This window comes from Mobula hypostoma, chromosome 10 (genome assembly GCF_963921235.1).
Source record: "Mobula hypostoma chromosome 10, sMobHyp1.1, whole genome shotgun sequence".
Lineage (NCBI taxonomy): Eukaryota > Metazoa > Chordata > Chondrichthyes > Myliobatiformes > Myliobatidae > Mobula > Mobula hypostoma.
In genome coordinates this window covers 90,362,711-90,378,472 of record NC_086106.1, presented here as the reverse complement: position 1 = coordinate 90,378,472, position 15,762 = coordinate 90,362,711, and the positions used below count along the sequence as shown (strand labels likewise).

At 39.6% G+C, this 15,762-nt stretch overlaps 1 protein-coding gene across 4 annotated transcripts in view; it reads right to left on the bottom strand.

Moving 5' to 3' along the window:
• Positions 1–15,090, bottom strand: part of LOC134353031 (P2Y purinoceptor 4-like) — a 31,284-nt gene extending 16,194 nt beyond the window's left edge. For 2 of the 4 annotated variants that reach the window (XM_063060840.1, XM_063060842.1), the window contains exon 1: positions 14,075–15,089. The gene's annotated coding sequence lies outside the window, so the exon portion shown is untranslated. Of the gene's footprint in view, positions 1–14,074 lie in introns of all 4 variants that reach the window. The other 2 variants (XM_063060841.1, XM_063060839.1) reach the window with 2 other exon arrangements.
• Positions 15,091–15,762: the final 672 nt, after the last annotated feature.

Genomic DNA, 15,762 nt, shown 5'->3' with positions numbered 1-15,762 from the left:
TATTATCTCTTATTTTTCTTTGATGAAAATATGTCCTCAGAAGTTTTATCTGATTATTGTGTAATTTTTTATGTCTGTTATTCCTCTTCTTCCTTATGTCCTAGGTTACTGTTAATCTAACTGCATTCAAGTGTACAGTATTTTCTAAAATGTATCATTTCAGTTCTCATTTTTCTTTGTAAATTTGCCAGATCAGTTTCAGATAATATTATTCTTATTATAATTGTTTTTTCTCTGCTCAAGCTGGTAAAAACTGAAGTGTGGACATAGCCATTTCTTGATTGCTAGGAACTTTCAGACTATTCTAATGGTGTTTAATATTGTGTCTTAGATATTACTGTATACCCTAAATGTTTAACGCTATTGAATAGTGCCTTTGGGATGATACCAGTTGTAGATATTACTGTCAGGACAATGTATACCCTGTTCATGTTCCAAAGTCTTTCAATTTCTTCTTTTAATTCAGTACATTTCTGTTTTCTTTAACTTATGGATTTCTGTAAGTTATGTGTGTTTGGATTGGCTATATCTACTAAGTGAGATGTTCTTGCTTGTTTATCCTGTATTATTATATATGGACAGTTATTATAGATTGCCTTTTCTGTATTAATGGATCAGTAGTAATATGATTTGTGGTATTCTGACTCTAATCTGGATCAGGCTTGTATTTATAGTTGTCTTTTGCACACGTTGTCTGCCCTGTTCGGTGCAGTCTTTCATTGATTCCGTTATGGTTATTGGATTTACTGATTATGCCAACAAGAAAATATATCTCCGGGCTGTATGTAGTGACATATGTGTACTTTGATAATAAACTTACTTCAAACTTTGAAATTTGAATAAATTGTAACCCAGAGGACAGACTAATAATCCAGAATTCATTAAGCTCAAATTCCATTTACATTCTGTTGATGTAGAATTTAAAGAAAGCTGGTCTTAGTAATGGAAACAACAGTACTATTACAGAATAGTACAATTTTCAGAAAAACCCATCTGAATGTTCTACAGAAAGTTCTGCCATCCTCAGTCAGCCTCACGTACCTATAACTCCATTAACAGTTTTGTTAATGGCCCTGATGATCATTCAAGGGTACCTGGCCAAAAAGCAACAAATGTTGGAATTGCTATTAATATCTAATTTTTAAACAAAGAATAAAAACTACTGATAATAACTTACATGAAAGTTGCTGGTGAACGCAGCAGGCCAAGCAGCATCTATAGGAAGAGGTGCAGTCGACGTTTCAGGCCGAGACCCTTCGTCAGGACTAACTGAAGGAAGAGTGAGTAAGGGATTTGAAAGTTGGAGGGGGAGGGGGAGATGCAAAATGATAGGAGAAGACAGGAGGGGGAGGGATAGAGCTGAGAGCTGGACAGGTGATAGGCAAAAGGGGATACGAGAGGATCATGGGACAGGAGGTCCGGGAAGAAAGACAAGGGGAGGGGAGTGTGACCCAGAGGATGGTCAAGAGGTATATTCAGAGGGACAGAGGGAGAAAAAGGAGAGTGAGAGAAAGAATGTGTGCATAAAAATGAGTAACAGATGGGGTACGAGGGGGAGGTGGGGCCTTAGCGGAAGTTAGAGAAGTCGATGTTCATGCCATCAGGTTGGAGGCTACCCAGACGGAATATAAGGTGTTGTTCCTCCAACCTGAGTGTGGCTTCATCTTTACAGTAGAGGAGGCCGTGGATAGACATGTCAGAATGGGAATGGGATGTGGAATTAAAATGTGTGGCCACTGGGAGATCCTGCTTTCTCTGGCGGACAGAGCGTAGATGTTCAGCAAAGCAGTCTCCCAGTCTGCGTCGGGTCTCACCAATATATAAAAGGCCACATCGGGAGCACTGGATGCAGTATATCACCCCAGTCGACTCACAGGTGAAGTGATGCCTCACCTGGAAGGACTGCTTGGGGCCCTGAATGGTGGTAAGGGAGGAAGTGTAAGGGCATGTGTAGCACTTGTTCCGCTTACATGGATAAGTGCCAGGAGGGAGATCAGTGGGGAGGGATGGGGGGGGACGAATGGACAAGGGAGTTGTGTAGGGAGCGATCCCTGCGGAATACAGAGGGGGGGAGGGAAAGATGTGCTTAGTGGTGGGATCCCGTTGGAGGTGGTGGAAGTTACGGAGAATAATATGTTGGACCCGGAGGCTGGTGGGGTGGTAGGTGAGGACCAGGGGAACCCTATTCCTAGTGGGGTGGTGGGAGGATGGAGTGAGAGCAGATGTACGTGAAATGGGGGAGATGCGTTTAAGAGCAGAGTTGATAGTGGAGGAAGGGAAGCCCCTTTCTTTAAAAAAGGAAGACATCTCCCTCATCCTAGAACAAAAAGCCTCATCCTGAGAGCAGATGCGGTGGAGACGGAGGAATAACTTCCGCCACCTCCAACGGGATCCCACCACTAAGCACATCTTTCCCTCCCCGCCTCTCTCTGCATTCCGCAGGGATCGCTCCCTACACAACTCCCTTGTCCATTCGTCCCCCCCATCCCTCCCCACTGATCTCCCTCCTGGCACTTATCCGTGTAAGCGGAACAAGTGCTACACATGCCCTTACACTTCCTCCCTTACCACCATTCAGGGCCCCAAACAGTCCTTCCAGGTGAGGCATCACTTCACCTGTGAGTCGACTGGGGTGATATACTGCGTCCGGTGCTCCCGATGTGGCCTTTTATATATTGGTGAGACCCGACACAGACTGGGAGACCGCTTTGCTGAACATCTACGCTCTGTCCGCCAGAGAAAGCAGGATCTCCCAGTGGCCACACATTTTAATTCCACATCCCATTCCCATTCTGACATGTCTATCCACGGCCTCCTCTACTGTAAAGATGAAGCCACACTCAGGTTGGAGGAACAACACCTTATATTCCGTCTGGGTAGCCTCCAACCTGATAGCATGAATATCGACTTCTCTAACTTCCGCTAAGGCCCCACCTTCCCCTCGTACCCCATCTGTTACTCATTGTTATGCACACATTCTTTCTCTCACTCTCCTTTTTCTCCCTCTGTCCCTCTGAATATACCTCTTGCTCATCCTCTGGGTCACACTCCCCCCCTCCTTGTCTTTCTTCCCGGACCTCCTGTCCCATGATCCTCTCGTATCCCCTTTTGCCTATCACCTGTCCAGCTCTCGGCTCTATCCCTCCCCCTCCTGTCTTCTCCTATCATTTTGGATCTCCCCCTCCCCCTCCAACTTTCAAATCCCTTACTCACTCTTCCTTCAGTTAGTCCTGACGAAGGGTCTCGGCCTGAAACGTCGACTGCACCTCTTCGTATAGATGCTGCTTGGCCTGCTGCGTTCACCAGCAACTTTGATGTATGTTGCTTGAATTTCCAGCATCTGCAGAATTCCTGTTGTTTACTGATAATAACTTATTGGGTTGGAATACTGCAGATGGATTCAGATGGGCTGATGGCTTGGTCTCCTTATTCAGGAGCCTCAAGTGGTCTGTTCTTCAATTCAAATTTACAGTAATGGATATTGAGAAGGCAAGGATTTGTAAAAGAAGTAATTTGCGACACACCATTACTCATGGACAGATCTACCAGCATTTTTAGGTGTGGAAGAGATACCCCATAAAATGAAAAGCATCATAACTTATTATTGATTTACTACTTTGCTTCAGAAACATGATATCTCACCCTAACTTTGTCTTTAATGGAATTGCTTTATTACCAAATTAATTACCAACCAAATTAACCAAAAGGACCAGTAATTAAAAGTTTAACTTCATGTTATGGTATTTATTATGCTCTGCCAATCAATGTACTTTGTCCAGAAAGTGAATAATTAAAATGTGATGCACCATTCTTCAGCTTATGAATAGTATTAGAGATTTTAATATTGTTATATGTGTAATTACTCCATATTTTCCTTTGTCTCTTTTTCTTCACCAATCTTCCCTTCCTACACAATATTTTTCATACAATACCTGATACAACATGGAATCACTCTTACTAATGTACCCTTTTATTGAGTTTAGTTCTGCTTTCTTCACAACCTAACCAAAAATATCTTGTTCCTTGAACTTTGGGAATGTTGTCAATGCCCTGCCATTTTGGTTATCTTATTATCAATTTGCACTTCTTACAAATTTGAGGACAAAAGTACTAAAATAAGTCTAATTTATAGGGCATTCTGGAAGTTGCCCAACTCTTGCAATGTATGAGCCATGGTCTGCTAATTGTAGATGGAGAGCAGATTATGATTGCAATGTGAAAGGTAGAAGGGAGTTCAACTCACAGTTAAATTTTTACTGAATCTAAGCTTATATGGAATTCAGATTTAATATTATGCTTATCCTTGAAATGAATATCAGAATTAAAGTTTAAAGTCCAGGACTGAATAAGAAAATAAATGAAGTTTGGCCTGTACTCTGCACCACATAATAAAGCATGTGCACCATAAATGCTATAAATTGCTCATATACTGTGGATTTTATTGATTGTAATTGAAATAGAAGGAGTGTATGTTTATAAACTATTACTCTTTGGCATAAAGCTACAGACTGACATAATTACCTGTGAGCATTAATCAACAACAAGGTAAATAAGACAGCATAAAAGCCACCTGTTAAATGAATGCCGTAAAATGCTCACAACCAGAATCTACGCACAGAGGCGGAAGTCTTGGAATAAAATCCTGCCCTTGACCATTAATCATACATTTTAATTGCCTAGAGAACATTCTTCATTGTATAATTATGGTTTTGTCTCTGCAAAGTTTTAGTTAGAGAATGAGAGGTATAGAATCAACTTTTGGTGAAGGGGAAAAGTGTAATTAATTAATGAAGCACTATCAATCATTGGGAACTTGTACAAGCCCAAACTACATCTCCTTTCAGTAAAGTTATGGAACATCCTTGGTTCATTCGTACTCAGCCCTACTCTTTCAATACTTCTTGCAAAACACTGACAAATGCATTGCTTCCTCCAGTTATAGATTTATTTTATTGCCCATATTCACCTGGCTCACAGGCCTCTTTAAGTAATTTGATTATGATCCCCAAACTGTACATCCCTAAGAATGGTATTCTATTTTCCCAATTTCTTTTCCTTCATCATATCTGTTCAGTGAGAATCTTTCCACACAAGTACCTCTGAGCTTTTCTTTCTTTCTCCATAACTATGGATTTCCACTCAACCATAATTGACGAAACCCCTGAACATCTCATCAATTTCTTGCACCTCTGCTCTCACCCCCTACTCCTCCTGGACAGAGGAAGAATAGGGTTACCTCACCATATTCTCCAGCTGTCTCTGCATTCATATAATCATGTTCCAAAATCACGTCGCCATCAATGAGCTTCAGTACTGTATGCATCTTCCTTACTCTGTCCATTTCTGAAAGGAACATGCCCTTTGCAATTCCTTGATCTTTTCTTCCATCTCCACCAGTCACTCTCCTTACAAACAGAACTTCCCCAAAGCAGATGTGATAACTGGTTTTTGACTTTATTCTTCTCTACCATTGAGGGATTGAACCAACCTTTCAGGTATACCGGTGATTTATCTGCACCTCTTCTTGTCTAGTATACTACATTCAGTATTCAAGATGTGATCTTCTTCACAATGGAGAAAGGACTATTGGGTGATCTTTTAGCAGAGCATATTGTCAGCTCTCAGAAGCAATCATGAACTTCCAGTTGTCTGCTACTTTAATTTACACTGGTGAAACATGATCTAATGTAAGCCTCAGGAACCACAGCTTACCTCCCATATGGGAATATTGCAGCCTTATAGACTGAATACTGAACTGAACAACATACATCAAAGTTGCTGGTGAACGCAGCAGGCCAAGCAGCATCTATAGGAAGAGGCGCAGTCGACGTTTCAGGCCGAGACCCTTCGTCAGGCCTGAAACGTCGACTGCGCCTCTTCTTATAGATGCTGCTTGGCCTGCTGCGTTCACCAGCAACTTTGATGTATGTTGCTTGAATTTCCAGCATCTGCAGAATTCCTGTTGTTTGCGTTTAAACTGAACTGAACAATTCCAGATATTTTGTTTTCTCTGGTTATAATCTAATCTATATTAAAACTGGCCAGTTCTGCCTCATATTCATCACTTTTTAATTCTGATCCAAGAGCATTTGATGATATTTAACCTGCATTTCACTGCTTATAAATTCCCTTGCTTCTCCTTTTTCTTTCTCAAACAGCCTTTATTAATCTAAGAAACAATGGCTTTTTTCTACAGTTTGTCACTACAACCAACCAGCCCTGCTCTATGAAAGAAATTTACTGGTACTGATCCATGACATAAAAAGGTTGGGAAACCCTGATTTAATCTAACCCCACATATCGTCTCTACAACATAAAAGAACATGTTCTTTTCACTTTCCCAGTTCTAATGAAAGAGTCTTTGACCTGAGACATTAACTCTATTCTCCTTCCATGGATACTACCTGACATCCGGAGTGCTTCCAGCAAAGTTTTATTTTTATTTCGGATTCTTCCAACACCGTATGTTTTTTTTAAATTTTCATTTGCAATTAATCATTAATTAACAAAGCTTTTGCCTATCTATAAACTGATCCCTTTCACAAAAAAAACAGTGAGACTTTGTTATAATAAAGCACAACCATTTTATTTCTATTTCATTGTTTTCTGTATATGTATTGCTGCTATTAGTGACTGTGCCTTCTGATTGTAAATTTACTACTCTTTTTTATTGTTATCTGAATGGGGAGAATATGTACTGGTGTTAGCCAGATATGCCTCCAAGGGACCCTTGTCCCAACAGTCAAATATGAACATCTGTGCCAACAAAATAGTTTTTGCAATTATGACGTAATGTCCTTAAATCCCTTTCTGATTTTGGTGACTGATGCAATATTTCGGTTACAATTCCTCCTCACAACTCCAAAACTAATGCCTTAAATGTAAATATGATGAACAGAATTCTCACAAGTCACAGAAAATTTTATTCCTATAATACTGAAATTGAAACTGTGGGAAGGGAACAGTGTAAGTAATTTAGGGAGGAGGCCACTTTAAATATATAGTATTTCAATTTTTCATAACTTTCACAGCATTTCACATAGTGAATGTTGCACAATGAGTCATTCCCAATTAACTTCCCTTTTATTATTACTCATTTACCCCATTTATGACTTTGACCATGTTACAGTGATGTCAAGTTGAAAAGAGAAGCAAGGTTTCACACTCAAATTGGCGAACAAAAAAACTACCTTCAAGTTTATCCTTGCTATCAATACATTTATCTCAATCCATAGCTGTAAATGCACCATATAGTCACATCAGGACATTACCCTCTGGCTCAGAGATTTATTCCACTGAAGTCAATGGAACTAATCTGTCAGTGGAGGTAGGGTACAATAGTCTGACAAAATGACAGTGCATTTACCACTACAGACTGGGAATGAATTTCCAGGCAAAGCATTTTCTCTAATGGTTCAATTGTTCAACTTGTCAGGACCAATTTTCCTTCAACCTCATTAGAATGATTTGGATGAGCTGTTGGTATCAGTGATAGATTTGACTGGAACCTTCCATTCCTGCAAAATTTACATTCAACTTATAGCACCTGATATTTATGTTCCTTACAACCCTCCTCCCACTCTTTTTCTCCTAACCTCTTGCAATATCCTTTCATTCATTTCTCCCTCATACTTCTCTAGCTACCTTTTAAATATATCTGTGCAATTGGCTCCAAATACAGGCACTACCAGTTATGTGCTACCTGACTTACAGAAGTACAACTTTATCAGAATTCTCCCATACATTTTAGAGCATTTTTCAAGCTAGTAGTAGTAATAATAATAATAATAAAATATTTCACAGGTATTTATTAATGTCTGATTACAGTATATATTCCATTATTTTAATTACTGGTACTGTTTGCAATGTGATCCAATATAGATAGTTTTTTTAAAAAGGGGCATTTCTTACTAATGCGGAAATTAGCTTATGGACAGTTTCACAGACAGAACTCATGTAACACAGGAACTGTCAGTTCCCCATCTGGTAGAAAGTCCCATGTTCTGTTTTCAGAGTAAAGAAACTTCTACTAAATTCTTATTTGGATATAATAGCTACTATCTTACATTCACAAGGGCATGTGGAATTAAATATTTCTCACAGTCATAGAGTCATACAACATGGAAGTAGGCCTTTCAATTCACTGTGCCCATCCCAACTATTAAATACCTCAATATATTAATTCCATTTTCCAAGTTTTCTGCGCTGTGGAATTTCAAACGTTTGTCCAAATATCTCTTAAATCTTGTGAAAGTACTTGCCTCCAATGCCCCTTCCAGCAGTGGCTTCCAGCTTTCAACCACCCACTAGGTGAAAAATCCCACTCCTCGGCTTAAATCTATGCCCTCTGGTTCAAGATATCTTTGCTAAGGAGAAAAGCAGCTCACCATCTGCTGTATCCTCTCACTATCTTGCAAACTTCAGTCAGGTCATCTCTTAGCATTCTTCACTCCAAGGAAAATAAGCCCAGCCTATCTAGTTTCCTGTCATGTTTCAAGCTCTCCATTCCAAGCAATATCCTAGGCAATCTCCTCCCCTCCCTCTCCAATGTAATCACATCTTTCCAATGTTATAGTCATCAGGGCTGCATACAATACTCCAGCTGCGGCCGTCCAATGCTTTTCACTGTTATCCCATGCTCTTATATTCTACGTCAAGGCTAGTGAAGGCAGGTATCCATATGCCTTCTTAACCTCCAAAGCAGCAGCACAAGTAGCTACTTGTGCGGTTGCCTCAATAACCCTCAGGCATCAGTGCTGCTGCCTTCAGGGACCAAGGGACCCTGCCCACCCTAGTCCTTTTATTCTTTAGTAGTTCATTGTGTTTATCATAGATAGTAAACATCTCCTTCCATGGTGAGGACCACTAGACATTCATTAGGCATGCAAAAGTGCATCATCCTGCACCTATCTGCACTCTAGCAGAAGAGCGATATCAACTTTGACACCAATTCCTAAAAGAGACCCAAGAACAGCATAGTCATTTTGAGACAAAAGGACTCTGTGCCATATAACATTGAGAATCTACAATTCTAAGAGATACTGAGGATATTTCCAAGCGTAAAAGGCTACCATGGTAGTAAATATCAATGCAACCATCTCCATTCAGTCAGACCTTGCTACAAAAGAATTAGTGTCCTTACCAGTCATTAAAATCAGAGATAATACTTTTTCTTACTATTTTTGATATTTTCATATCAAGAACATTTAAAACAATGAAAGAAGCCATTGTAAGAAGAAGAGCTGTGTAACAGTGCTCACGGTCTACTCTACCTTGTGGAGAGGTTATGGGCCAGTACAACTGATCCAGTGGATACCATAGCAACTAAACTCAGCTGTGGAATAACATGGAGGCCAATCAGAGTAATAGACCAGAGCGAGTGTAATCACGTCGAAAGATGTCATGAGGTCCTCTAGCAGGTTAAGAAAGTAATGTGTAGCTCTCATTCTTATAATTTACTGGGCAGATAACTGAATTGATGAAAGAGAAAAAGCTAGCAGTCCCCCAACTAATTCTCTAATCTTTCATCCCCCATGGCAACCAAACATCCTGATTAGGGCAACAGAGTATGCTAGAAACATGGATGCACAAAAATGTGAACCATCTGTTGGATTTTGATCAATTATTTTGACCCCACATTAACTACTAGTAGATTGCATTAGGAAACTCTAAGATCTCTTACTCTAGTGGGAATCTATAATATTTTTTCCTCTAAATGTTTCTGAGAAATGCCAGGCTTTGCCAGAACTGCAGCACACTAAATGACTTGCAGATACAACCTTCCCCCCCACCAAGGACATCTCCAGGAGGGGGCGTCTCAAGAAGGCAGCACCCATCAGTAAGGAGCTTCAGAATCTGGGACATGTCCTCTTCTCAATACTACCATCAGGGAAGTGGTACAAGAGCATGAAGACTGATTTAAAACTATTTCTTCCTCTCCACCATCAGAACACATGAATACTAAATTGCTATTCCATTTGTTTTGCAATTTTTATTTATTTAAGTAATTTGCAGTCATTTTTATGCCTTTGTGCTGTGCTGCTGCGAACAACCAATTTCACATCAGATAATTAAGTGATACTGAACCTGATTCCGATTCTGATCCTTTTACCGGTGCATCCCCTCCCAAGCACCAGCTCAGAGAAACTGAGACATTGAAGAGTAAGCCTTGATACAGTAGTCTGAGCATGTAGAACAAATGATAATATATAATGTGTGAGATGTAGGTAGCCAGTACATAAATTCAGTACCTCATGCATAATGCGTCTGCAAAGCCTCAGGAAGTGAAGCACGAGAGCCATACAGGACTTCAGGACTTATGTGATTTTTGCAGGTTTGGGATGTGGAGTAAGTACTATGTAATAATATTATGATAGCAAATGGTGCAGTATTTTAAACTGGGATGCTAATGATTATTGCAAATAGAGTGAAGTCTGGTTAGTTGGGCCATCGGTTAATCGGAGTAGCCACTATTTGGGACAACTCTTAAAGAACAACAAATTGAGAAAACAGCCAGGATTCCCTTCATTCAATTGGGACACTATACCGCTTCATTGGGCAGGAGGCTGTTGCCAAACATTTTCTAACTGGCATCAGTCGCATGCACATCATGTGTCCGTTAGATACAACACTGTGCAAATAGGTTTTAATAGCTTCACTTGCATGCTTGAGTTCAAAAAGCAGTGATTTTTGTCACTGATAGTTGGTGAGTAGTGAATAGTAAGACAATTCATAACTGTTTTGCTCACTGTGGTTTCAAACATTCAGGCTTGAAGATGCCAGAAATGACCAGGAGTGAAAATGAAAACTACTTCAACAAGTTAGAAACTATAATCATCTTGAATGTTACAATTAAAATGAAGATTTGGAGGATGCAATCATCGAAAGCACTCTTTGAAGGCAGACCACTATCTGCTCTAGGTCTCTGCACTGACTTTGTTAATTTGGTGTCAATCAAATGAACATGTCCGTGCACACTGAATTAATTCTCCCATCGATAGCTATTAGGAAGTAATACACAGTTTTGTAGTACTACAGTAGTTTTGATAGTGTTCTGATTTAATCTGTATTTCATTTAAATACATAATGTTACTCAGTTTTTCTTTTGTATACTTTTTTTTAACTATTTCTATGAAACTTTGGCTAATTAGGCTAGTTGCTTAATTGGGCTAACACATACTGCTAACAATGTGTCCCAATAAACTGGAATCCACTATATCTGCATGCTGTGGTGTGCTCTCAGCTGTTGTAACTTTCTTTCCTTGTGAAAGCACCTGAAACAGTTTTGATGACTAGGGACAGTTAAGGCAAATTTCTGAACTTCACAATAAACTGATCCAGTAATTCACAAGGGCTAAGAAAGAATGATTGTATCTCCCTTTAGGAACGGTAACAAGTGAGAGTTTGCTTTCTGCATTTTAGTACAAATGGCTTAATACAGTATAGAGGTTTCATCAAACTGTCTGGCTCTGCAAAAAAAAAGCACTTAAAAATGCTGCTTTTTAAGTGCAGGAGCATTGTTTGTTAATTTACAATACTGATTTCCTCTAGGGTGAATGAGCTCAGATACTAAAACAGATCTCACAAAACCAAAGCAATAGAACTCCCAACCAATGAAGTTTAAGATAAATTACTAACAGCAATTTATGTAAATTATTGATAAATGTTGTGCCCCTACACAGAAGCCCAATTGATTTGCACTTCAAAAAACTCAGTCATCACAAATTCTCCACAGCAAGAACAGTAAGAATCCTCCACGTGCAATGACTGGAACTAGTTTAGCAATAGTTTACTGTAGTGATTCTCAGTTATAACCTAAATGTCTAAATGTGATTCAGGGAATGACAGAATATGTCTAAGCAATCTGTTTGAGCACAAATCTGCTCTCTATTACACAAATGACAGTAAATTACAAATGGTTGAGCATGTGGTGTCATAAAGAAACCATAAGAGGGAACCAATTTATATTCAGTTCTTAAATATTGAAAGTTTTAATTTAACTGGCCTCATAAGAATCCCACGTACCTTTGATGCTGATAGAGCTAGAACACTGAAGTTAACCCCAATGCGTAAACACATTTATTCCCACAGAAGTCTATCATTCACATCCTGAATTTAGCTAATCTCTATTCTAACTCGGCAATTTGATGCTGCTTTTTGTCTCATAGTTCTCAGTGAAATTTATTCGAATTGCCTTTTGAGAACATTTTAAAGCCTGGCATTAATAATATTTCAATACATCTGGGCAAGGAGAGAGAAAGTGGTGCCAACAGAGTTGCTAACTTTCAGGTAAAATATTAAATCAGCATTATTTCTACCCTCTCAGATGTACATGACCACTTCAATAGCATAATTTAGGGAACCAAAGAAGTTCTCAAACACTCTTGGGCAATATCAATCATCACTCTACCAGATTCACTGGTCTTTTATCACATTTACATTAATAGGTAAGATGCAGAGCTGGGATGAGAAGAGGCAGATGGAGTTCAATCTGGAAAAATGTGAAGTGATACTCTTTGGAAGATTGAGCTTGAAAGCAGGGTATAAGGTTAATGGCAAGTTTCTTATCAGTGTGGAGAAATAAAGGGATCTTGGAGTACGTCCATCAATTCCTCAAAATTGTCACAGAAGTTGATATTGGTTCTTGAAGGGTTAAGAATGTGGTTGGTGTATTGGCCTTCATTAGTCAAGGGATTGAGGCCAGGATCCAGGAGGTTATATTGCAGCTCTATAAAACCCTGGTTAGACCGCACTTGGAGAATTGTGTTCAGTTCAGGTCACCTCATTATAGCAAGAAGGTGGAAACCTTACAGAGGGTGCAGAGGAGATTTTCCAGGATGCTGCCTGGATTAGAGAGCATGTCTTTTGAGGAAAGGTTTTATTCTTGGAGCGAAGGAGCATGAGATGCAACATGATGAAGGTGTTTAAGGTTATGAGAAGCATAGACAGGGTGGACAGCCAGCACCTTTTTCCCAGGGCAGCAATGGCCAATACCATCGAATACCCACTTAAGAAGAGTGGAGGAAAGTTTAAGGAAGATGTCAGAGGTTGTTTTTTTTTATCCAAAAAGTGGTGGGTGCCTGGTACCATAGGAATATTTAAGAGACTCTAAGATAGGCACATAAATGCAAAAAAAAAAGGAGCGTAGGGTCTGCGTAGGAAGGAAGGGTTAGATTGATCAAAGAAGGGTTAGTTTATATACAAGTGGTGATTGATAAGTTTGTGGCCTAAGGTAGAAGGAGTCAATTTTAGAAAACCTAGCACATTTATTTTTCAACATAGTCCCCTCCTACATGTACACACTTAGTCCAGCCGTTGTGGAGCATACGGATCCTTCTTTGTAGAAGTGGTCCACAGCAGGGGTAATTGGTAAGTTCATGGCCTAGGTAGAAGGAGATGAGTTATTAACTTCAAACTTTCTACATTATCACTCAAAGAGTTGAACTGCATGTGCATGTAATGAAAGCGTCTTGGACCTCCAGGTGGTCCACAGCAGGGGTGATTGATAAGTTCGTGGCCTAAGGTAAAAGGAGATGAGTTATACAGCTCTCATTACATGTATGTGCCCTTCAACTCTTTGAGTGAAAATACAGAAAGTTTCAAGTTAATAACTCATCTCCTTCTACCGTAGGCCATGAACATATCAATCACCCCATGCTGTGGACCACTTCTGGAGGTCCAAGACAGCGACTTCTACAAAGAAGGGATCCGTATGCTCCACGACCGCTGGACTAAGTGTGTAAATGTAGGAAAAATAAATGTGCTAAGTTTTCTAAAATTGACTCCTTCTACCTTAGGCCATGAACTTATCAATCACCCCTCGTAGGTCAGCACAACATCATGGGCTGAAGGGCCTACTATGTTATACTGTTCAACATTCTACATTGTGAAACAAACTGACTGTTGTAATTTTATTTAATTACAGTAATTCACAGTAATTCTTTGCTTCAAAGAGTTTTATAATGTCTTTCCTTCTCTCTCACCTGTGGGATAATTCTGATTGATCAAGAATAGTTTAAATTAGTTCACTTATAATCGCTAAAAAAGGAATAAATATATTGAAAATCATACTCACCAGCCAGATTTGTTCCCTGATATGAGAAGTGACTATTATCATGAATCCTTGAAGCTTTCACTGAAAATGCTGTTATTCCAGAAAACAGAAACGTCATCCACATTGAATTAGAAGCAATTAAGGCTTGTAGGTTCATCAGCTGTTAATTAATTCATAGAGTCTCACTGCAGAGTGAACTTAAAGTGTGTTGTCCAAATCATTTTGAAACCAGCAGGACCTATTTCCAAACTTGTAAAATAAGGAACTAGTGAATTGCGATTGCTAGTTGATATGAGGCTGTTGAATTCCAGCCAAGTAATTCAGAGGAAGAAGGAAAAAGCCCTTTTAAAACTGAATTTGTAGGCTGGGCTGCTTCTAAAGTTTTATTATGCAAGTTCACTCTGAGGCTGGGCAATGACTCCTCCAATCACACGCTGAGATTTAGAAATTACAACATGAATCATATGAAGTCTCGCACAAGAGTCAACCTCAATACAGAAATATCAATTCAAAGCAAAATGCATAATCCCATTTATAACAAAGGAAAATGTGGGGGAGGTAGAGAATTGCTTGGAGAAGTCTGGAAATTCAATTCAATAAAATATTTCTTTCAGCAATATGTGTAAGAAAATCAATTTTTGTCTCAAGTGGAGCATAACTGTAATAGTTAAACTTGCACGGATAATCTGTTTCCCTGTCAGACATGAACACAATGAAGTCATTTCATATGCAAAGTTTACCTACAGCATTGCTGCGGAAAATTCTGTACTTTTGGAGATTCTTAACTTGCGCTGACCAACAGGCTGGAGAGTTCATGGACATCTCCAACCTCAGACTGCAGCAGTCTCAGGTTGACACCCTGCTGCAAAGCATTTATACTGTGTCTAAAAAGAGCTGGGTGAGCTGCCTCAATGACTCTTGCCCAGTAGTGTCTACTGCAATGAAGTACTTTGACAGGTTGGTTACAACTAGAATTAGCTCCTGCCCAAGCGAGAGCCTAGACCTGCTGCAGTTTGCCTACTGCCACAGCACATTTACAGCAGACACAATCTCACTGGCTCCCCACTCTGCTTTGAAGCACTTAGGCATCAGCAGAACATATATCAAGCTGCTGTTTATTGATTTCAGCTCAGCATACAACACCATCATCTCCTCAGTACTAATTACCAAGCTTCAAAATCTGGCCTCTGTACTTCCCTCTACAATGTATCCTTGACTCCCTTATCAAGTCAAGAAGATATTATCACCTACCTGCACTGAATTGACCTTCCTTGTCAAAAAGCCAAGTTCATGCAGATTGGTGATAACACTTTCTCGCTGACTATCAATACAGGTACACTTCAAGAATGTGTGCTTAGTCCACTGTTTTACTCCTTCTATGCAAATGACTGTGTGGCTAAACGCAATGCAAATGCCATCTATACATTCACCAATGACACCACTACTACTTGTAGAATCTCAGATAGTGATAAGATGATGTATCAGAGTAAACCAGCTGACTGAGTGATGACAAAACACCACTGCATTCAACATCACCAAGACCAAGGAATCAATTGTAGACTTCAGGAAGAGGAAGTCGGGAGAACATACACCAGTTCTCATTGAGGACGAGCAGCTTCACATTCCTGGATATCAACATCTTGGAGGACTGATGCAATCATGAAGAAGGAATACCAGCAGCTCTACCTTGTTAGGAGTTTGAAGACATG